Below are 23,826 nucleotides of genomic sequence, written 5' to 3' on the forward strand. Positions count from 1 at the left end.
CATCTCTCCACCGAGATTTAAATATCAAAGCCGGCCGCTTGGAGTCATGGCTCCTGACAACCCATATAAGATAGGATAAACATACTGAAATCTATAGTCCTAAAGAAGCTAAACAACAAGGAGGACCCTAGGGAAAAGGATTAATCCTCATTCAGAACCAGAAGCAGAAGTAGAAGAAGACAGGGAATGGGACAGGTGCCTTCAACAGGGGTCCTCTGAAAGACTCTACCCATCAAGGTATCAAAGAAGATACTGAAACCCATAGACAAACTTTGGGCAGAGTGCAAGAACCTTATGGAAGAAGAGAAAGATAGAAAGACCTGAGGGCGGGACTGGAACTCCACAAAGAGACCAACAGAACCAAAATATCTGGGACCCTGGAGGCCTGCTGAGACTGATACTCCAACCAAGAACCATGCATGAGGGAACCTAGACTCCCTGCTCATATAAAGCCCATTGGCTGCTCAGTTTCCAAGTGGTTCCCTAGTAGAGGAGTAGAGGAAGTAGGAGCTGTCTGGCTAGCTCTTTTATCACTTCTCCCTGGGGGGGAGAGAGTTATAGCCTTGCCAGATCACAGAGGAAGATTATGTACCCAGTCCTAATGAGACCTGATAAGGTAGGGTCTGTTAGAAGGTGAGGAGATCCTCCCCTATCAGTGAACTATGGAAGGAGCATAGGGGGAGCAGAAGAAGGGTGTGTGCCTCTGGGAAGAAATGAGGTTACATGAGCAATAGAAAATGAATAAATTGTAATAAACAATATGTAAATAAAATTTAAAATATAATTGAAGGAAAAAATTATAAACACTGGGACCTACAACAGAGAAGTGTCTATAAAATATACTTGTTCAATAGTAGTACAAATATTTTGAGAGTAACCGACCATTTTCTTATTTAGTTTAAGGTGAATGGCTTTTGTGAGCTGGAACCCATACCTGACAGTCTAAAGTGGCCAAATACCTGAGACTATTCATCATTGGATAGGATAAAGCCTCAAACTCTTATTCTCTACCTTAGTCATTATTCTCTTGCTTAAGGAGACACCATGACCAAGGCAACTCTTAAAAGAAAAATAGTTTAACTGGAGGATTACTTACATTTTCAGAGGTTTAGTCGCTATCATTATGCTTGCAGTCAGGCTCTGGAACAGAAATTGAGAGGTACCTTCAGATCCATAGGCACATAGAAAAAGATACTGTATCTGCTGTGGGCTTTTAAAATCTCAAAGCTCACCACCAAGAAACATATTTCCTCCAACAAGGCCACACTTACTCCAACTAGGCCACTCCTCCTAATCCTTGTCAAATAGTGCCACCCCCCTATGATGAAACATTCAAATATATGAACCTATGAGATATTCTAATTCAAATTACCATATTCTACTATAGGAACATAGCAATAAAATGACTACTAATGTTGTTCTGCTGTATGCATAAATCAGTACCTCATTCAGACATCACCAGAGAAGCCTCCTTTTGCAGTAGAAGGAAACCAACACAGAGATCCATACTGGACAATTTTCAGAGATTGAGAAACTCTAGAACACTCAGTTCTAAATGGTATGTTTTCATCAAACCCTTACCAAGATCAAGGGATCTTTGTGGAAGAGACAGAAAGATTATAAGAGCCAGAGGGATGTATGACTCTAAGGAAGCAGTGCATTCCATATAAAACAGGACTGACACACATATGAAATTACAGAAACTGTAGCTCTACACATAAAGTTTGTTCAGGTTCAAGCCACATGGGGCCTCAACATCATTAGGAAGTAGTGAACATTGGGTTCACTCCTAATGAAGGAGCTATCAATGACTGATACCTACTGGCAAGGAAACGTTAAGTTTCTTCACTGTGATATCCTTGAGTATATTATCTACATTTTAGGATAGACCCCATGCCTAGGAGTACTTAGACAACAGAAAAGGAACTCAATGGTATTTTTGTAGACATTTTGTCTCACTTTGCTTCCTTTGGTCATTTTTTTATCCTAGTTTTATTGTTTAGTTTGGTTTCCATTTTTGTGCTTTTGCATTATTTCATGTGTTTCTAGGGTTTTTATTTATTTGTTTGTTTTTGTTAGTTTGTTCTTTGAAGAGAAGTGAGAAAAATACCATGAAGATGAGGTAGGGAGGAGTGAAGGATATGAGAGGAACTGTCAGAGGGGGGAGAAACATCCAAATATAATCTACAACAACCATGTTTTTCAACTAAAACAGATTCCTGCCATCTTCTTGAAAATTCTTCTACTTTGAGTGTGTCTCTATTGAATCCAGTATCATATAAACATCTAAGATGCCTGGGAGTGACTGTATCACCAGCAATGGAGTATAGGCAGGTAAATCTTAAGACTGTTCAAATCTCAGCTCAGTAAGAGAGCCTGCCTAAAGGCCATCAGATAGAAAGTAAAGTGCAGCAGAAAACACCTAATGTCCTGCTCTGAACTGCACAGGTGGACATACCCAGACACTCACACTCATGCAGCACATGCATATAACACACACACATACACACACATGGATGTATGTGCAACACACATGTACAAATACTTTGATCAACCAATTAAATTAAATTGATAATATGCTCTTTTTCTTTTTTGTCGTTGATTTGTACTCTGTTTTAATGATGGCTTTTCTTTAGATTAATTTATTATTTGTCCTATATTCTAATTTTTGACATTAGGTAAGTAATTTCTTCCTTCTTAAATATAAATAATTTGTATTAAATAATAGAAATGAATGTTAACTTCATTGCACAAGTATATGTTATGTTTCTTTTATGTAGTTTAAAATGTTTTCAAAATTCTTTCCTGTCCAAAATTTTAAAATACTTATACATTTTATCACATAATACTTTTTAAATTAATGTTGATTTAAGATCATTACAGAGAATTTTTTTAAATTAAGTTTACTCTGTGTGTATTTTTCATGGTGCTGTTTTCTTTTGTGGTACATATATATACATTTTTTTTTAACTTTACATCACTCTTTATGGGGAATCTGATCATTTATGTTCTATTAGTTCTTGTCAACATCAAAAATATTGAATATATTTTTTAGGGAAATTTGGATATTAATTCTAAATGTTTCTTTTTTATAAAAGTATTTTATATTTTCATTATATCTTTGTTTTAAAAAAATTAATAGCCTTGTTTTAGAATTGCAGAAACAATGACCAAAAGAGTCCTTGGAATCCATTTTAAGCTTTCCCTCATGCCCCATACAGTTTTGCCTTTAATCCATGTATTCCATGTGCACTGTATTTCTTTCAGGGGATAAACAGACACTGTTAGATTATCATTACTAAAGTTGCTACTTTTATAATGATTTCCTTTTTGTAACTCACATACTATGCAAAAAAGTATCAGCTTTACATATTCACCAATACTGTATTATAAGAACAGTTTAACTGCCTTCAATTCTTGATTGCACCTGCTCATACTCCATTCCTTCTCCTGGACTTCCTAGCAAATGCTAACATTTCAGCTGTCCCTGTGCTTATCAATTTTTCAATGTCATGACACTGAAATCACACAATATGCAGTCTATGTGTGTTGGCTTCCTTCACATACCAGGATGGAATGCTGCACAAGCTGTGCCATAAGTTTGGCCTGGGAGTGTGGGGAAAGCATTGACAGGTGAGATTCTAAGGAATTCCTCAGACTGGGCTGGTGCACATACTGTAGGAAAGTAGCTAGAGATGAGAGTTTCAGTACCAAGGGGCAGCAAGGGAAGGGAAGGTTTTCTGCTTGGCATTCAGCAAACTCCCTGTTTCTTTATGCTGTGACAATTCAATTAATTTTTTGAGCTGGACGAGATTCAATTTTCTGGATATATCACAATATTTTTTCATTTTTTCATTTTTCATTTTCATTTTTCATTTCCCTTAAAGGAAATCTTGGTTGCTTCCAAATTTTGGTAAGTACAAATAAACATTCACAGGCATGAATACTGATTAATACACGTACGTGTGTTGGTCTTGAGTGAATAATAGTCTTCAAACAGTCTTCTCAGTATGGTAACACATGCCGTCAGTTCCAGTAATGGGAAGGCTAAGGCAAGAGGACTGCTTCAGATATGAAGAAGAGTCTGGGTTGTTACTAAATGACTTTGAGGCAAAATATAGGAGTACATAGTGATGTTGTGAGACTTAGTCAAAACAAACAAACAAACAACACTTAGAGTATAAAAACACCTTCAAAAGCTCCTATCATTACCATCCCAACTGAGACTATCTGTCACTTTGTAAACTCACCAGCACTTAATATGTTCAGCTCTTTGGGTTTAAGCTGAGTTAACAGAAATGTAGTGACTTCCTTTCATTTTGCAGTTTTCACATTTCCAGTGACATTTGGCACTGGATATGTTCATATATCAATTAGTCATTGCACAGCAGTGTTGAAGTTTTCCATGAAAAATGGGAACAAGTAGCATCCTTTCAATGCCAAAAGGGATAATCTAGATGGATCTAAGAGACAACTTGTAGAAAATAACATATAAAAAGGAAAGAAAATGTGTATATGAAAATGATCTACTATCATAAGTATTCATAAAAACATAGTAAGTAAATGAAGAACAAAACATGAAATGGGTAGAAGACTGTTTAATTCACAGCTACATTTGCCTTGTGCCATTTGTTTGTATATTTGTTTCATCAAGGCAGCTCAACAATTTCTGTGCTGGAAAGATGACTCAGAAGTAAAGTGCATTTGCTGCTTTCGAGGCTGAACTGAAAATGGTTCAGCACTCACGTGGTTGTTTATAACCACTCAGAACTCCAGTTCTATGGAATCTCACATCCTTTCTGTCATCTACATGCACAAAGCATCACGTGGAGCACATACATGCACATAAGAAATCATATACATATACACAGTATATACTCTCTCATAAGTGGACTTTAGCCATATAATATGGGATACTAAAATCTATACTGCTAAAGAAGAAAAACAACAAAGAAGACCTTAGGGAAAATGCTCATTCCTCATTCAGAATAGCAATTGCAATAGACATTGAAATCAAGAGAAGACAGGGAATAGGACAGGAACCTACCACAGAGGTCATCTGAAAGACTTTACTGATCAAGGCATCAAAGCAGAGTCTGGTACTCATAGCCAAACTTTGGACAGAGGGCATGGAGTTTTATAAAAGATGGAAATAGAAAAACTTGGAAGGAACAGGAGCTCCACAAGGAGACCAACAGAGCCAACAAACAAACAAACAAACAAACAAACAAAAATTACACCAAAAACTGAGCCCTGGGATCAATCCCTGCAGAGATTGATACCCCATCCAAGGACAATGCATGGAGAGGACCTAAAACCCTCAGTGACAAGCTCTCAGATCACCTTCCCCTGGGGGTTGAGCAGCCTTGCCAGGCCACCGAGAAAGACAGTGCAACCAGTCCTGATGAGACCAGACAGGCTACAGTCAAATAGAGGGGGAGGAGGACCTCCCCTATCAGTGGACTAGGGGAGGGGCATAGGGGGAGAAGAGGAAGGGAGGTTGGGGTTGGGAGAAGAGGAGGGAGGGCACTACAGCTGGGATACAAATTGGTCCTCTGTCTTTCACACTCTTTCCGGCTCCTGTTTCATGATCTTTTCTCTGCATTAAGTGTAGGAGTTGTGTTGTAGATTTATCTATTGTAGCTTGGTTCCCCACTATCAGCTGCTCTCTTCACTATTATGGTCATTGGTAGGTTTCTATAAGTGTCTCCATTTACAACAAAATGATGTATCTTTAATGTGGAATAAAGATGGAAGAATATGTTTTAGTGTGCAATTATAAATAATGTTAGTCTAGTAAAGTGTAGGAGGAACCACCTTAAGATCCATGACCTTGCTAGCTCCAAGTAGCTGTTGAAGTTTTTAGTGACGATGATTTCCTAGCTGTTTTCAGAAATAGTGACTTACCATAGTCTTGGGAGAGACAACCAAAGGTAAAATAATATTGTGTATTATTTCTGTAGTTTCTTGGACTACCCTGACCAAAAATGCAAACATAAGTTTCTCATATTTGGTGCTGAGGTTTTTGCTAGTCTGTAGTGTTTGTGGGGATTGCTGTCAGCCCAAGTGTCATATCTTAATTTAAGTTATATGTCTTCAATATACTTATATGCATCATGTAAAACTGAGGTAGATGTGAAATAATATAATTCCTTAATACTTTATCAATTATTCTTAGTGTTATGAATCTATCATCCCTCCCCTCCTGTATTGACCTCTGATCTTTTTCTTCAAGTAGAGCTCCATTCCCATATTTCCCACTATTCTCGACCATATCACCTGTACTCTGCCTTTCCCTACTCTGTCCCCCTTCATTATTCCTCTAACTTTCCATGTTTCATCAATTATTTTATCAATTACTCTAAATTACTATCTCACATCTAAAATTTGGGGGCTAGGAACCACAGAGGAGAAAGAGCATTCAGAATTTGCCTTTTTGGTTCTGGTTTAATTCACCCAACTTAATATTTTCTAGATTCATCCATTTACCAGCAAAATTTTATGATTTCAAATTCTTTGCAGTTTAATAGTATTCCTTTTTATGTATTCTCCATTTTGCCATTATTTATCCATCTGTTTAAGGGCATTTAGGTCACTTTCATTTTCTACTGATTGTTAATATAGCAGCAATGAACATGTCTGAGCAAGTATCTGTGTAGTTAAATGTCAAGTCGTATGTGCATATGGAAGGAGTGATACAGCTGTGAAGATTTATTTTAAATTTAAGAGGATTTTCCATGCTTATTTCTGTCGTGACTGCACTAGTTTACATTCCCACCAACTGAGAATTAGGCTTCCTCTTTCATCACGTCTTTGTTAGTATTTATGGTCAGTTGTTTTGTTGATCTTGACCATGCTGACAAGCATGGGATGAACTTCAAAATTTTTTTAATTTCCAGTACCCTCATTGCTAAGGATAATGAACACATTTTGAGATATTGCTCAATAATTTTTATTTCTTCTATTGAGAACTATATATTTAGCCCAATTTCAATTGGGTCATTTATTTTCTTGCCCTTTTGATTTTAAGTTTCTGTCATAGAGTTCTTTATTCAGATGATGGATTCTGTGCAAGAGGGTTCCTACTACCAAATCTAAAATAGATTCTACTTTCATTCATTAGCTTTTAATTTGTCTTGATTTTCTTATAACCACTTATAATTTGGTGGTATTATGCTTACATTATGTTATACATAGTGGCATATTTTTATGAAAATTAAAGTATCTCCAATAGTCATGACTCTTACTAAGGTAACTTAGTAAAGATGTGTTGTTAGCTACAAAGTTTACATCGTATTTACTTGTAAGTTCTACATATGTGTTTATTTATGTACACACCTATAATGGAATCAGTAACTTATCAAATGAATTAATTGAGATGCTAACACTAGAAGTAAGATTTCCTCTTCCTTCCTCTATTTCAGACAAAACATATTTGTGTCAATGTGTGCTTCAAGGATCTTTGTTCAATGACAGGATGGTCTCAATTACTCTGGGACAAATATGGAAAAGAGAAAAAGAAGGAAACAGTCCTAGTAAAGACATTGAATCATTGAGAATACCTAGAACATAAGCTATTCTCATACATTTCAATATTCTTTATATGCTATCAAAGTGCTTGCAATAAAAAAAGAGCGGTATAGTTCAACCATGAGAAATTTAGCAATGAGAAGCTGATCCTTTTTAAAAAAATCTTTATTAATTACAATTCATTCACTTTGTATCCCCTCTATAGGTCCCTCTCTCCTCCCGTCCCAATCCCTCCCTTCCTTCACACTCTGCATGAATGCCCCTCCCCAAGTCCACTGATAGGGGAGGACTTCTTTTCCTTCCTTCTGATCCTAGTCAATTAGGTCTCATCAGGAGTGGCTGCAGTGTCTTCTTCTGTGGCCTGGTACTGCTGCTTCCCTCTCAGGGGGAGGTAATTAAAGAGCAGGCCAATTAGTTCATGTCAGAGACAGGCCCTGTTCCTATTACAATGGAACCCACTTGGATACTGAACTGCCAAGGGCTGCATCTGTGCAGGGGTCTTAGGTTATATCCATGTATAGTCCTTAGTTGGAGTATCACTCTCAGGAAAGACCCCTGTGCTCAGATTTTTTTGGTTCAGTTGCTGTCCTTGTGGAGTTCCTGTCCTCTCCAGATCTTACTGTTTCCCACTTCTTTCCTAAGATTCCCTGCACTCTGCCCACATGTTGCGCATAAGTCTCAGCATCTACATTGATAGTCTGCAGGGCAGAGCCTTTCAGAGGTCCTCTGTGTCAAGTTCCTGACTTGTTACCTCTTTTCTCCTTATGATGTCTATCCTCTTTGCCTTTCTGGATAGGAATTGAGCATTTTAGCAAGAGTCCTCCCTCTTGATTAGTTTCTTTAGGTGTACAGATTTTAGTAGGTTTATCCTATATTATATGTCTATATGAGTGAGTATATACCATGTGCATCTTTCTGCTTCTGGGATAGTTCACTCAGGATGATCTTTTCCAAATCCCACCATTTACCTGCAAATTTCATGATTTCCTTGTTTTGTTTTTTTTTTTGTTTGTTTGTTTTTATTGCTGAGTAATATACCATGCATGGTCTTGGTTCATTCATCAGTCTCTGCAGGCCTCCCAGAGTCCAGAATTTTTTAGGTCTGCTGGTCATCTTGTGGAGATCCTGTCTCCTACAGGACTTTCAGTCTTCCCCTTCTTTCATAAGATTCCCTGAACTCTGCCCAAAGTTTGTCTATTAATCTAAGCATCTGCTTCAAAACCCTGCTGGGTAGATTCTTTTGGAGGCCCTCTGTGGTAGGTCCCTGCCCTGTTCCCTCTCTTCTCCTACTTCTGATGTCTATACTGTTTGCCCTTCTGAATGAGGATCAAGCATCTTCCGTAGGGTCCTCCTTGTAATTTACCTTCTTTAGAACTATAGATTATGGTATGTTTATCCTATATTATATGGTGAAATGTCTTCATTTGAATACAATTTTCATTTGAATATGAATCAACTAGGTTTAATGTTGTGTATTTTTGAAAAAAATTAATATTTTTATTTTTTATATTAATTACAGTTTATTCACCTTGTATCCCAGCTGTAGCTCTCACCCTCATTCCTTTCCAATCCCATGTTCTCTCTCTCATCTCTTCCCATGCCCCCCTCTGAGTCCTCTGATAGGTGGGTTCTCCTCCTATTTTCATCTGACCCTAGCCTATCAGTTCTCATCAGGACTGGCTGCATTGTCTTCTTCTGTGGCCTGGAAGGCTGTTCCCTTCTCAGGGGGAGGTGATCAAAGAGCCATCCACTGAGTTTAGGTCAGAAACAATCCCTGTTCTCCTTATTTGGGAACCCACTCTGATACTTAGTTGCCATGGGCTATATCTGAGCAGGGGTTCTAAGTTATCTCCATGCATTGTCATTGGTTGGGGTATCCAGTCTCAGAAAAGACCCCTGGGCTGAGATTTCTTAGTTCTGTTGCTCTCCTCGTGGAGCTCCTATCCCCCCCCCCCAGGTCTTTCTATCTCCCCCTTCTTTCATAAGATTCCCTGCACTCTGCCCAAAGTTTGGCTATGAGTCTCAGCACCTGCTTTGATACCCTGCTGGGTAGAGCCTTTCAGAGGATCTTTGTGGTAGGCTCCTATCCTGTTCCCTGTTTTCTCCCTCTTCCCATGTCTATCCATTTGCCTTTCTGAGTGAGGATTGATCATCTTATCCAGGGTTCTCCTTGCATAGCTTCTTTTGGTATACAGATTTTAGAATGTTTATCCTATATTAAATCTCTAATATCCACTTATAAGTGAGTAAAAAAAATTTATTTACATTTTTATATCTCTTTTTTCCTATTCCACGTTAATCCTTTCTAAAACCCCAATAACTGGTAGTAGAAAGTCATGGTTAGTGGGAGAGAGGGTGCAGTTCTCTTAGCTGCTTTCTGCTGGTAAGGGTTGTTGTGTTCCTTGAGGCCAGTCCAATCCTTGTTTCAGGAGATCTCCTACTTCTCTCACTGCAACAAGGCAACCAGGTGCCACAGGGAGAAGCAGCAGTAGCCTTGTTTGTTATTGGAGCTCTCCAACACTCTCTGGACTCTGGCATTTATTCTCTCTCCACAGTCCTCAGATTTAAACTATCTGCTGCTTCCAATGATCTCTTCTCAGAGTTCACACGAGGCACATAGTTTGCTACTGAAGACTATCTGAATCAGTCTTATATCTTACCTCATATTTAAAAAAACATATTTATATCCAAAACAGTTTAAAGATACACAAACCTGGAAAAAGCCATCTCAGAAAAATCCTCGAAAAATATACATGTACTCAAATTTTTTCTAGATTCATTTATCCTCTGACTTATTAGATAAAGTATGTAGTGATAACTTTTATTATGTAGAATTTATTTATTATGATTTTATTAGATGCCAGCATGTTGGCATTGTTCTCTAATCCAAGAACTCAGGAAACTAATTTTAAAGGATACAGATTTTGAAATGTTAATCTAAAACACCCTAAAATCATAAACGCCAGACAAGCAAAATAAAGAAAGAAACTGGAATAGGAACTGAACTTCCTAAACCTCACTGGAGTGTGAGAGCTACATCTAGTCTTCCAGTTCTAAATGTAAAGGAAAAGTGTGTACAAGGAATTACAGATTTTATTTAATCTTCATTGGTAATTCATATGATTGGAAGAAAATTGGACAATACTTGTAAAATATGAGGATTGTGCTTTTTTGTTTTCGCTACTGTATAGACAGGAGACAGTTAAATTTGCAATTATCCTTTGTTACTTAGGAGAAGAAAATTTGGATGCTGAGCAATATAATCAGAGGGCCAGTGTCCCAGTTTAAAGTCAGATGAACTGAATGTTGAGTAAAACTATAAAAATAGATACTGCCTTAGGGCAGTAATAAAAGCATTCAACATTTTCTTTCAAGGTGACCAGAGTCTCTATTTCTAAATGCAGGATGCTCTGAGGGAAGAGTGCTGTTAAGTGAGCCATGTGGGTGAGGAATTTATTTCCAGTTCATGACTCAGTCATCGCCTTCCTCAACTTCAAAGAATAAAAAACATAAATTAAGCTTTACTGGCCAGGCAAGACTATCATTAATAAATAGTCATATTGCAATCAATCATTATAAATCAAGTGAATACACTGGTAGAAATTCTATTCCTTCAAAATGATTGTTTAAAATTATCATTTTAAATGAATAGATGTTGAATTTTATTAAATATTAATATTTTAAAAATATTGACTTTTCTTTATTGGTCATTTCTCTTATCAAGCTTCACAAAGTATATTAGTTCTTCTTCCCTTTCACATTTTTTGTTGTTTTTTGAGTCAAGATTTCTCTGTATAGCCTTGACTGTTCTGGACAAGCTCTGTAAACCAGACTGGCTTAGAACCCACAGAGATCTGCCTGCTTCTGCCTCCTCAAGTTCTGGGAATACATCCATGTGCCACTGCTCCTGGCCTTCTCTTTCACATTTTTAATCTATTTTTTTAGGTTCTATAAGTAATATTCATATAATTAATATATTAATTTAGCTGTGCTGTATATTTCATCATATTCAGCATGTGATTCCTGAAAAGATCCAAAACAAAAAGACAATAAAGATAAATGTACCATGATTATCTCATTAGATCAAACAAAAGTACCCAACAAAATCCAGTATTCAAAATTTAAACACAGTCTCATAAGCCTGGAAGAATAAATTTCTTTAGCTTAAATGAGACAGCTGTTACAATAACAGCATCATAACAACATGGTCATAAATGGTGAGGAAAAGTATTTAAAGTCAACATGAACGAAGGAACATGTTTCTTTCCTTTGGTTCTCACAATTGTACATCATCAGATATTCTATCCAATATTGTACTGGCAATCATAGAGAAATTAAGGGAATAAAAAGAAATGAAATGTATTTATGTTGAAGTAGAAGCAATAAAAGGTCTTTGACAAAACATGATTTCTTAGGTAGAACATCACTAGGAATCTATTTGTAAAGTTCTTAGAATCAGGGGCTTGTATAGTTGAGTTTGTAAAATACTTTTCAAGAAAGAATAAAGACTTGAGTTTAGAGTCTTAGCATCTACCTAAAAAGCTGGGCACATAAATATAAACCCAGAATTCAGGAGGTGGACACAACAAGTTCCCTGGGGCTTGTTGACAAGTCTGTCGGACCAATCAGTAAGTTCAAGGTTTATCATAAACCTTGTCTCATAAAAATGAAATGTGGAGTAGTAGAAGACACTGAAGTAGACCAGTGGCCTCAACACATATGTGCACACATTGATACACATGAGCGTATTCACAAACAAGACAACAGCACATTCACATATATGCATACAAACATACTTACATATATATACACTTATATACACACAAACATACACAAAATACGTAAAACTAGTAAGTGGGGTTTGGGATTGCACAAGCACACACATACACATATACACACACGCATAAATACACAGTATTTACTTAATAAGAGACCTGTACTTAAGAGAGATTTAGGATCATACACAAACACAGTAATGGACACAGAAACACAGAAACACAAACAGTACACAGATTTAATAAGTATGCTTATATAAACTAACCATAACCGGGACTACATGCCTTAGACTTTCACAAAATCCTAGCATGTGTGGGGAGCAGCTCATAATGTCCCACTCATTGCTGAAGAGTTATTAGAAGTTGATAGTTGTTGAGGGCAGGAGAATAAATTTTCTTTTGAGATGTGAAAAAATATAAGTATGCTTAATAGAGATTTAGAATGACATTCCAGTATAATAAAGTAAATCATAGTCTTCTGTTCCAACAATTAGCAATTATAACTTGAAATTGAGAATACTATTCAAAATATAATAAAAAACATGAAAATTTTCTGGTACAATTTTTGTAGAACAGTGCTTAATGAAGACAAATACTCATTGTTTCTGCATATATTTTATGTATATGTTATTTATCCCTTCTCCTTCTTTTGACTTCTATGTTCTCTGGTTCTCAAGACAGTCTTGAATTTACTATTGTGTATTAGATTCTTTAGAATATCTACAAATGCAATTAAGTGTTTTGAAAATGAAAGCAGTATTTTTCTTTTTGCTCCAGGTCTATACCCAGATTTCTATTTTACCAGCTAGAACATTCAGTTCAACATTGAATAGAAATAAAAAGAATAAAAGTACTGGCTTTTTTGGGGAGAGAATTGAAGAACAAAATAGTTCTTTCTAAATTCCACTTTTCTCTCTCCTATTTTCAAATCTTCATTTAAATATCTGGACAAAAGTATTGCACCTGTTAAAATTCTATTCACTAGTTCCATCAACATCATTGACATTTGTGGTCAGTTTCTATTGACTTAAAAAAATGCCTTTGAGTCACAATTTCTTATTTCTTTGTATGCTTAGAGTTTTCAGGTTGGGCACTGAATTTTGTGAAGATTGTATTGTTGATTGTCTCCTTTTTTAATTGGTTTCAATAACAATTGCTAAGGATAGTTTTGACAGGCAATGTTTAGAACATGAGATTGCTTCTTTTCAGGCCTGTTTGTAATAATTCCTGGGGAGCCTGTAGAACTTCTACTCAAGATGCATTTAATCAGTCCTGCTAAATTATGACTCCTTTAAAGTCTCCCCTTTACAAACGGGTGTTCTCTACATTATTGGAAAACAAGTAACTCCTTGTGATCTCTAAAAAATAGTTGATGGCTTAACTACTTGGGAAACCATTGCTAATGATTTGGATAATTATGCTGCATATTTAATACTACATATTTAACCAGTTTGAAGAATCAAGGAGATGCTTCTGGATTAGAACAATTTCCTATAAATATACTGTCCCAAGTCACTCAAACTCAAGCTTCATTTCTCATTCACAGAAATATTGTGGTTTCCCATCTTCGTAAGCCTGATGTCCAGAACTCTCCTGCCAAGAGAAAATTGCAGCGATCATTTGCTCTTTTAGTGACTCTTCTCTCAGACATTACGTTGCTGTCCTTCCCAATTACAATGATTGGGAAAAAAAAATACTTGTCAAATAACTTGAATTATGTGTTCTGGTCCATATTTGTGTATCAATTGTGGAAAGAAAATCAATAAATCAATACCTATTCTAATTTAAAAAGCTTCAGATTAGTCTTTAAGTCCTAAGGGCATGACATGGCAGTAGCTGTTTCTCCTACCACTACCTATTACCGCACAGTAACCTGAGGGACAGAGGTGGTCTGTGTTTACAAGGGGAGTCAGACCAGTCACCCATAATATTCAGTGTTGCCTTGGGCTGAAAAGAGGAGCTGTTGGGTAGGCAGCCACTCTTGGTTCCAGAGACTAGCATTGTTTCTTTCAGGTCTTCATTGCCCTAGTGCTGGGTGGCTCAGAGACCCAAGGAACTCTGGCTCCAAGCTCAGGAATACCACATAGCAGTTATGGGTATGGGTGTTCTCATAGGAGGTTCAGGTATAATTGTGACACTAACTGATGGGTAGAGGAAAAGCCATCACAAAAAGTGGATAGGTGAGGCATGGCACACATGCTCATCAGTGTCCATGGGAGGTAGCTTCCATAGAAGGAGGTCATCTTTACCCTCTAATGTATTTCAAAATATGCAGTGCCTGGAGCTTCTCCAGGCAAGCCACCAATAATTGAGTGTCCTTGCCTGTAAGAAAGCTACTGTCTTCAAGATCTACCTGCCTGAGGAGGGTCACTCTGGCAGGACACATAGAACACTATATTATAACATATTAGTCATGAAAATGGGCCAGAAAAAGTCTTGTCATCAGGTACTTGTCTATAGCATGTGACACCCACAACTTTTCAGCTTCTTGTGCAAGCAAATGTAGGCTCTGTGGCCACATGAGGACTGTAGATTATTTTGTTCACTCTAGTTACAAGAGGATGAAAGGGATCTTTTGCGTAGCAGAAAATTTTACACATAAATGTTTTGTTTGAAAAGAGTCATTCTTAATAAATATTCTCACTGTACAGTGGCTGGCTCTTTGGACCCCAACCCCGAGGGAGGAGCAGCCTTGCTAGACCACAGAAGAGGACATTGCAGCCAGTCCTGAAGAGACCTGGTAAGCTAAGGTCAGATGGAAGGGGAGAGGACCTCTCCTATCAGTGGACTTAGACAGAAGCAGAGAGGAGATAAGGGAGGGAGGGGGCTGCAACTGGGAAACAAAGTAAATAAAGTGTAATTAATATAAAAATATTCAATAAGTAAACATAAACCATGGCTTAGTATATGTTGTTCTTTTCTTACTTTTTTTACACACACACATGTACACACATTTGTTTCAGACTGAAAATGGTCATATTACATAAACAACTGTTTTGTGTTTGCTGTTTGATCTTTGTATCATAAATATTTTTTCTTTTGGTTTCAACTACAATAAATCTCATGCTTTATAATTAAAAACAAACTTTAAATTTACAGAAAAGTTGTCATTATATTACAAAGAATCAACACATACAGTTAGAGACAGACTTGGAGGGCAAGTGGGAATAGCTGCTTCCATATGATTCTGTGAATCAGAAGAGTCAGGGAAACAAAGGACAGATTCCTAAAGAGGAAAAGGAACCTTGGGATTCTCAAGAGAGATGATAGGACAGCATGAAAGCATAGGAATTAAAATTGTGCATGGAGAAGGCAGAGGCTGCAGCCCATGAGATGGAATGCATTGTCATCAGAAAATGCCTCTCCAGGGAAATCAGATGGTTAGGCTAAATGAGTAACCTTCTCTTCTAACAGTGGTAGAACAGGTAGGAAAATTATTTATTGATTTTCTTTCCACAATTGATACACAAATATGGACCAGAACATATAATCCAAGTTATTTGACAAGTTTTTTCCCAATCATTCTAATTGGGAAGTACAGCAACATGATGTTCTCTGTGGAAAGTCAGTGATAGAGCAGAAACTGAGTTTTTAACCCTATAACTTAGAACAGCATAACTAGAAAGTATGTGTTGTTAGGACTGAGCTGCTCCGAGAAGTCAGAAAACAGGGAATAGTTACACTTCAAGGAGACTGAAAACACCCTACTACAGTGTCGGGAAGGGAGATAGCTCCACATGGTAGAGGATCAGATAGTGTGCATGCTGAGAAAATCCACAACAGGAGTCTGAGGTTGGGAAGGGTGTGGGAATAGATAGGCATGCTCTCTGTGGTTTGCAGAGAGAGCAGTCAATTAAACATGACAGTTTTCTCAGCCTCCCCTCAGCTATAAGCCATGCGGTCAGATGTGCCCAACACCTGAGTCCAGACCAAGTGAAGCACTTGATTCCGGCAAGCTTCTTCATCTGATGCAGTGGTTTGCTGCTGGACAAGACGTGAAAACATCAGAAACTTGCAGTCAGAATGCTGGGTGCCAAGTGTTCTTCGCTTCAGAACTTATCTCTGTGCTCTTTCTGTTCTGTTTGCACTAAGAAACAAATAGGGGATACCCATTGGCTTGGATATAAGCATCCTTCAGTGACAGGAAGGAAAACATGACACTCTCAGAGACTGTAAAACATTGTGTTGCTAGTAGTAACTACAGGAAGTTAAAGAAAAATGTTTCAAGTTTTAAACTTAGCAAAGTAGAGAACAACTTACCCTTAATTGTCTCACATTTCAGTGTACATTTAACACTAGCCTGAGTAGCAAACCCGGAAAATATTAATAATGGATTTGATGAAATTAGATGAGAATACCTTAAAATCTTTAAAATGTATGGACATCTCCATATAGGAATGTACAACGACAAATACACATGCACAAATAAGAAAAACATCATTAAAAATTTATGATTTGTAAGAAAAATAAAACAACATTAAAATTGCAAAACAAAATCTGCTCATTCAAATAAATTGAAAGCCCACAATGATATATTCTAAGACCTCTATGTAAACAAATATGTAAGAAGGTAACTATGGTCTATTAAAATTATTTTTGAAATTAATGAAGAAAAGTATGCCATCTAAATGGTCACAAAGTAAGAAAGTCCCTAAATACATGCCAATATTATAAGTAATATTTAAAAGAATATAGAAACAAAAGAGGAAGAAAAATAAATATATGGAAACATTGAAAAGAATAAATGTTATAGAAGGAATATATGAACAAAAGAGATATGTGGAAAATCAGTCATGTTCAACTCAATAAATCAACAAATAACAGTGTAGAAAAGGAAACTAAACTACTATTTGGATATTCAGGAAAACAACCAATAAAATTATAGAAATGAAATATTTCACAATAAAAATGTAAGTAGTTCTAATTTTCTAATTAAAAGATGCAGATAGAATTAAAAAAATAGTACATTGGTTGCAAGAAACTCACTGGTAAAGATACAAAGAGTCTGAAAGTAAAAGTATTATAATCAGTATACCAAGCAAGTAAATGTCTCAAACAAGTCAAAATATGTTACTCATTTTTCTCAGAGTAGCCATTAAGCCAAATTAATCATAATATCTGAGCTTCACCACATATCAAGATAAAGTTCATCAAGACAATATGATGATTCTAAATGAGGATATACAAAACATATCTAGGAAGTCAGTTTAACACAATAAATACTCCAGATCATCAAAGGAGATAGATCCAGAAACAATAAGGAGGACTCTAGAAAATGAGCTTAATCCTCATTCAGAATGGCAAACATGACAGACATCAAAAGTAGAATACACAGTACAGGACAGGAGCCTACCACATACCTCTAAAAGACTCTACCCAGCAGTGTATTGATGCAGATGCTGAAACTCAGCCAAACTTTGGGTAGAATTCAGGGAATCTTTTTTTTTCTTTCTTCTTTTTCATTCTTGATTATTATTATGGTTTATCACAACTTATTCAATTTGTATACAAACTGTGACCCCTCCTTTGTCTCCTCCCATTTCCACGCTCCCTCCCTCTTCTCCTCCCATGTCTCTCCCCTAGTCCACTGATAGGGGAGGTCCTCCTACAATTCTATCTGACCCTAGCCAATCAGGTCTCACCAGGACTGGCTGTATTGTCTTCCTGTGTGGCCTGGCAAGGTTCACATCCCAAGGGAAGTTTATCAGAGAGCCTGCCACAGAATTCATGCCAGAAACAGCCTCTGCTCCTCTTAATAGGGAAACAACACGGAGATTGAGCCTATGGGCTACATTTGAGCAGGGGTTATAGGTCCTCTCCATGCGTGGTCCTTGATTTGGATATCAGTATCTGCAAAGCCCAGATTTTTTGGCCTTGTTGCTCTCCTTTTGGAGCTCCTGTCCCCTCCAGGTCTTTCTATCTCCACTTCTTTCATAAAATTCAATGCATTCTGCCCAAAATTTGGCTGAGTATCCGCCTCTGCTTCGATACCAGAATGTAGAGTCTTTCAGAGGCTGTCTGTGGTGGGCTCCTTTCCTGTTCCCTGTCTTCTCCTGCTTCTGATATCTATCCTGTTTGCCCTTCTGAATAAGGATTGAGCATCTTTCCTAGGGTCTTCCTTGATGTTTAGTTTCTTTAGGAGTATACATTTTTGTATGTTCATCTTATATGTGTAATAACCACTTATGTGTGGGTATATATCCATGTGTGCCTTTCTGCTTCTTGGTTACCTCACTCAAGATGATCATTTCTAGTTCTCACCATTTGCCTGCAAATTTTATTTGCAGGGAATCTTATAGAAGAAGGGGAAAATAGAAAGACCTGGAGGGAATAGGATCTCCACAAGGCGACCAAGAAAGCCAAAAAAATCCTGGGCCCAGGGGGCCCTGCAGAGATGGATACTCCAAACAAGGACCATTCATGGAGGGGATCTAGACCCCTGCTCAAAAATAGCCCAAGTGGGTTTCCCAGTAAGGGGAGCAGGGGCTGTCTGTGACATGGACTCAGTGACTGGCTCATTGATCAACTCCCCGTGGTGAGGTGGCCTAACTAGTCCACAGAAAGGGGGATCCAGACAGTCATAAATGGACCTGAGAAGATACAGTCAGATGTTAGGGGAGAAGGATCTCCCTTATCAGTGGACTAGGGAAAAGACACAGAGTGGGAAGAAGGAGGGAGGGTGGGACTGTGAGGAGATGAGGGAGGGGGCAACAGCCAGAATACAAAGTGAATAGATTGTAATAAATAATAATATTAAAGAAAATAATTTTTACAAAGAAAATCAATTGTGATTAAAGAATTATTTTGACTTTTAGAAGGTTTCAAAATATCAAGATGGACAAAGTATGGCAGAATTCACAGAGGCAGGGAGCATTCTATGGAGGCTCATCACATTACAATGAACCAGGGAGCAATCAACCAGATCTTAAACAGGGCAAGAAATGATATCTTTAATGACCTGACCCTCAGGATCAGTCTTCACAGCCCATCATTTTAACATCGTCCTGGTCCTTCCACTAGAATCATCCACTGAAGTCTGCTTAGGAAGGGTGTAGGATTTGTCCAGTTTTGTCCAAAAACTCATCTCCAAGTTTTTCAGATTTCTTTTTCTCCTGCTAATCTGTCATGAATTCTATTTTTTTTAATTTGTCATAAATTCTAAAAGGTTACTTTTACACTCTTCCAAATAATGCCAGCATCAGAAAAAAAGTATTCAAAAATTTCTAACATTTGAATGGATAGATAGATGATGAAAATAGATGATAGACAGATAGATAAATAAATGACAGGTAGAGTGATAGATGATAGATAGATAGATAGATAGATAGATAGATTGATAGAGGATGATGAAGATAGATAATTGATAGATAGGTAGACAGAAAGATAGCTAAGATAAACCATTATTACATGTGATTCTCAATAGACCCTTAAGATCCTTAACAAGGTAGGTTTTTCTCTCAAAATCCTGTATTCAGTAGAGAAAAGTGTTTTATTATTTTATTATCCCATTACACCTTATTACCAAAATACAACCTTTAAGCCATCAGTATGTATAGAGAGCAATGAAAACTCATATCAGAATGTTGACTAGATGTTTTAGAATTTTCAGTTACAGGTTTTATAAACGATTTAATTAAATTATTAGCATTTTATAATTCTATTATCTACAGAAATCAACCATACAGGAAATAATAAAAGAATATGGTTCATTCTTCTGAAGGAAACACTCTCAATTATTTTAGCTTAAGTTTTATTTATTTTTGTTTCTTGTTGGTATTCACACTATTATTCCTGAAAATTTTACTTTTTCTGATTGGAAATTTAGACATCAAAGATTCTTATCCATTAATGGGAAAAAAGAATTTAATTTCTCAGCCTCTGTTTTTTCCCCTCAAAGCTCACACCTCCTACCACAAGCTCATCAAATATGTCCTCATCTCTTTACCATAATTTCTGTCTCTATTTTGACATTATTTTTGTCTTGTTTCTTATTTCCTGCTTGTTAGAACTTGATATTTTATTTTATATTGTGTCCCTTATTTTTAGTGACCCTCTCCTGTGTGTGTGTTTTACCCTTAAAATGTGATTGAAAGCTAATGAGTCTTGTTCCTAGCAACATACACTGCCCCCCAAATTATTTATGGTAATTGAAAATTCATACACAGATTTTGAAACAAGAGAACTCTTGCCTTTTCTCTTAAGCTAATGGAACTCTTCATGTGCCCCAGACCCGTTCAGGTAAGTAAACATTTCATATCCTCACACATTAGCATCCCAATATTTACTTAACTCATATGCTTTCAATATTTGGGAATGAGGATTTGTAAAGAAGATGATCAGAAAGGGTCTGTATGTTGACAGAATTGATATTTATATATGTTGATATAATTGATATAATTAAACCATGCACATTCACAACAAATAACAGATATTCTTAATATGTAACTCACTGTCTCATGAAACTTTGAAAAAAACTTGGTAAATTTCAATATAAATAATTAGAACACAGGGAGTCTTATGGAAGAAGGGGATATAGAAGGATCAGGAGAGGACAGAAGCCACACAAGGAGTCCAACAAAGAAAACAAAAACAAAACAAACAAACAAACAAAAAACCGCAGGGCCCGGGGAGTACTGCGATGACTGATGCATCAACCAAGACCATGCATAGAGAGGACCTAAACCCACTGCTTACATGTAGCCCATAGGCAACTCAGTGTCCATGTGGTATCCTAGTAAGGGGAGAAGAGACAGATTCTGAAAAGAACTCGGTTGCTTGCTCCTTGATCACCTCTCTCTGGTGGGGTGACCTAGCCAGAGCACAGAGGAAGAGAATCCAGGCATTCCTGATGGGACCTGATAGGCTAGGGTCAGACAGTAAAAAGAGGGACCTCCCCTATCAGAGGACAAAGGGAAGAGAGAGAAGGTGGATAGGTGGGACAAGGAAGAGATGAGGAAGGGAGCTTCACCCTGGATACAAAGTGAATAAATTGTAAATAATAATAATAATTTCTAAAATAACTGTTAATTACAACTTCCAAAATGAAATGCCCAACTTAAATAAATTTGAAAATTGAGGAAATGTAATAATTAACATGAATCTGACCAATCTGTTAAATTTAGGCAAACATACATACAGGCTTACTAAAATCAGATAACACTGACCAGTTATCAACCTAAATTCTTACTCATAAAGAGATCAAAGCTTATATATCATAGTTATTAAATAAATATTTATTACAAGGCAATGCACTGTGTGAGTTGAAAACTTTATAAATTATCTAAGTCACAGTAACTAAATAAAATTAGATTTTTTAAAACTTTTTTATTCAATAGAAAAAGCAAGTTTATTATTTGCTCTTTTTATGTGGAATAATCGGCTAATTAGCAGCACTTGTTAGGTGATGAATATTTAATTACCAGAATAGAAAAAAGGAAAGAATGCTGCCTTGGTAAATTAATTCCTTCTTGTGGCTGATTTTGTATCCACCTAGCAAAAAATATAAACAGTCTCTTAGTAATTTTGGTAATTTTGACAAATTCAAGTAATAAAAGGACATTTAACTCTTTCATTCTCTGTCAGAAGATTTTTCCCTCAGAGATGTATTCTTCATAGCTTTGGTTGAAGTTAATTACATCTGTCTAAGCTGCATATAATGCATATAATGCATTGTAATGCTTAGAATGGTAATTAGCCATACTTCCTGTCTTATTTGAGTCCTTTATCTCATGGAGAGGACAGCTGTAAAGAATCTGTACAACTGTCTTATTGAACACATATGTTAGTAGGTGATACTTAATTGTGATTATAATGAGCTTAAAAAATGTAAAGCCTATAATCACCCAAGATACCTTCAATAAAAAGTGAATTTCCCATTTATCATCCAAAAGTTATCACCACATTTCCTTTTCTAGAATTTCTCCTTTTCCCACATTGAATTCTTCCTTCCTCAAATTCTAGCTCTTGAAACAAGGATATCTATATCCTAATGATTTACCAAGACAGTCATAGAAGCTGTGAGATTTTGGAGAGTCTCAAACTTATTTGCATGTTAGTAAGAAAAAGAAATGTGATTAGTTGCTCCAGCCTGTAATAACTTTTTCTACATTTTATGGACATATCTATCATTGCTGGATGGGTAGAAAGTATGAGAGCTGTGTATCAACATCAGAGATTGGGGAAAGTCAACAGCACATGTGATTTAGTTGTGTGGGAGAATGGAGAGAAGTCTCGGTGGCAAATGATGTGGTGACTTAAACTACTTGTTAAATATCATGTTGTTAAAAAGTGTAAGATTCAAAACGAATACAATACAACTAATAAAAAAAATACGCAACTTTTATAATCACATAATATTGTATCTGACAGGAGTTTACCAATAATGTTCCTTACTCTTTTTTAAATTTTTTTTTCAAAGAGAAGAATCAGCATTTAAAAAAAATCTTTATTAAAAAAAAAAAGTCTAAGATTCTGGATTTAGCTCTGGTCTTTACAGCATGTGCGCTCCACTGCAGTGAGTTTAGAAAGCATAAATCTTTAAACATACCCAATCTTCAATCTAATTTTAATCAGGAAATTTGATCTCATGATACAAATAAAAACCAAGAGTATTTAATTAGTGCCTATTTTAATTAGCTAATGATCTAATTTAGGATTGATTAAGGTAGAGTGCCACTGTTACATGAATTTAATGTAGCCATATTATTTACAAGTGATTGCTCATTCTTGTTCTACTAAAACATAATTGATTGTGGGTTGCATTCCAATATTTTAAAAGTAATATACATGTTTTTGTTGTGTCTTGCTTATTCCTCTAATTAGTGGTGTTTTGATGAGGGACTTGTCAAGACAGTGGATATAAGGAGAAACAGAGGGACTATAAACCAGAGCTCCTCAACAGGATGCTGTCCGTGGTCTAGACCTATAATCCTGGCACTCTGGAGTCTGAGCCTTAGGACTCAGGGTTCAAAGGCAGTCTGGTATACATGGTGAGTTACAATCTAGACTGAAAAAGAAACAAAGACTCTCTCTCAAAATAAACAAGTATACAAATACAAATGTACCTTTACTATAACTTCAGGGTTATCTCTGACCATAAATATACCTGGAAAGTGACAATATGGAGAAAATTAAAATCCAGAACTATTTTTTCATGTTAGAGATTGAAAGATCTTTCTTCTTATGTTTTGGGAAAGCCGAGGAAAGGGTCCAGATTTTTTTTTTTAATTACACTTTTTTCACTTTGTATCCCCCCATAAGCCCCTCCCTCCCCCCTCCCGATCCCACCCTCCCTCTTCCTTCTTCACACATGCCCCTCCCCAAGTCCACTGATGTCCTCCACTCCTTCCTTCTGATGTTTTAACATATCTAACTGTTCTTTAAACTACCATTAACTGGAGATCAGTACTCTTACTTTAACACAGACTGGCACTTGGAATTTAGGTCTCTTCAAATCAGGAATTTTTCTCCAAGTCATAGATAGATAGATAGATAGATAGATAGATAGATAGATAGATAGATA

This window comes from Psammomys obesus, unplaced genomic scaffold (assembly GCF_907164565.1).
Source record: "Psammomys obesus unplaced genomic scaffold, mPsaObe1.curated_primary_1811, whole genome shotgun sequence".
In the NCBI taxonomy this organism is placed as follows: Eukaryota; Metazoa; Chordata; class Mammalia; order Rodentia; family Muridae; genus Psammomys; species Psammomys obesus.